This window comes from Ochotona curzoniae, unplaced genomic scaffold (genome assembly GCF_017591425.1).
Source record: "Ochotona curzoniae isolate NIBS_2020 unplaced genomic scaffold, NIBS_Ocur_1.0 patch401, whole genome shotgun sequence".
Taxonomy (NCBI): domain Eukaryota; kingdom Metazoa; phylum Chordata; class Mammalia; order Lagomorpha; family Ochotonidae; genus Ochotona; species Ochotona curzoniae.
This window is the reverse complement of record NW_024466975.1, coordinates 1035699-1037723: the sequence shown is the minus strand read 5'-3', so window position 1 is coordinate 1037723 and position 2025 is coordinate 1035699.

Below are 2025 nucleotides of genomic sequence, written 5' to 3'. Positions count from 1 at the left end.
CCTCTTGGTCACACAACAACTAACTTTCCTCTCAATCCTATGTTGGCTTAGGTAAAACAAGAAAGAAAAATAAACACAGAACAAGCCCTCTCCCCTTCTCAAGAGGCCAGAGCAGAGAGAAGTGGTGCGGTTGGGTATTGGGGAGTTCCTTCCCCCAGGACTGGAGGGCGAGAGGAGCCCAGAAAGAGGGGTATTCTGGGCACCACTGCTTCAGGATTATGGGCAGTGGCAAGGGACACAGGGGGTAATTCTGAGAGGAGTCGCAGTTGGAACGCTCCTAGGGGACTACGCCCCTCTGTGTGCACCCCACACCTCCCTGCTCAGGACACATATGTTCTCCTCTGTAAGACATGTTGACACTAAGGGTGGGCACTGAAAGGGTGAGTCCCCAAGAGTGAGAGATGACTTGTCACAGTGTGTCACATTAGGTGGTATCATGACATCATGGGTGCAAAGGACACACCCTTCACTGCAAAGAGAACACAGGGGCAGCCAGTTCAGGACACCCTGTCATTGTGGCGATGGTCCGGATCACAGCATAGGGCCCTAAGCAGTGTGGGGGACACACCCACGCCCTGGACACTTGATTGTACATTGTGGGAGATGGTCCAGCAGGCAGAGGGCAAGGTGTGCTGACCTCCCAGGCACTTAGATACCCTTGAAAGACCCAGCCGTGGCCAAGACAGCTTCTCCCTAATAGAGCTTTGGGCTGGGGTGGCTATCCAACCATGTCAGAGTGCAGGAGGAAGCAGTCAACCTCCTATTCCTCCCTGTGAGTGCTGGTCAATCACAAATGGCAGCATAAGGAGCTGCTCCCCAGAGCTCTGAGTCCTGGTGTGGCCTGGGGCTTCCAGTAGCTCCATGAGAATATCCACAGCAAGTCTTCTCTGGAGTTCTGGGCAAACCATGGTGTCTTCCAGGTGGTCTGAGGCCATAGTCAGCACCCAAAGGAGCCTGGCAGTTTCCCTTTTTTCAGAGGAAACCCCCCTCGCCCCCCCGCCATATTCTCCATGGGGAGGCAGGCCTTCTCTAACTTGAATTGGGGAAGTCTAACTTGAATGACTGAAAGCTCACAGCCTTTTTTTTTTTTTAAAGATTTATTTATTTTTATTACAAAGTCAGATATACAGAGAGGAGGAGAAACAGAGAGAAAGATCTTCTGTCCAATGATTCACTCCCCAAGTGAGTGCAACGGCCGATGCTATGCCGATCTGAAGCTGGGAACCAGGAACCTCTTCCAGGTCTCCCACATGGGTGCAGAGTCCCAAAGCTTTGGGCCTTCCTCGACTGCTTTCCCAGGCCACAAGCATGGAGCTGGATGGGAAGTGGAGCTGCTGGAATTAGAACCGGCGCCCATATGGGATCCCGACGCATTCAAGGTGAGGACTTTAGCTGCCACTAGGCCACGCCGCCGGGCCCAAGATTTATTTATTTTTATTACAAAGTCAGATATACAGAGAGGAGGAGAGATAGAAAGAAAGATCTTCCGTCCAATGATTCTCTCCCCAAGTGAGCGCAACAGCTGATGCTGTGCCAATCCGGAGCCAGGAGCAAGAAACTTTCTCTTCCAGGTCTCCCACACGAGTGCAGGGTCTCAAAGCATTGAGCCGTCCTTGACTGCTTTCCCAGGCCACAAGCAAGGAGCTAGATGGGAAGTGGAGCTGCCAGAATTAGAACCGGCGCCCATATGGGATCCTGGTGCATTCAAGGTGAGGACTTTAGCCGCTAGGCCATGGTGCTGGGCCCGCTCACAGCCTTTGATAGCTGGCCCGCCCACCAACATCAGATACTCTGAACATCTGCCAGAGTGAACACAGCTTGGATGGTCAAGTAATTCATTGCTATGTTACTTGATTTGTAAATACCTAAACTCCCAAACTTTTTAAAAGTTAAATTTATTTTATTTTATTTTATTTGAAAGGCAGAAAAACAAACAGAAAGAGTGAGAGACTGACAGAGGAGATCTCTCACCTGCTAGTTCACTCTCCAAATGCACACAACCACCAGGGCTGAACCAGAATCAAG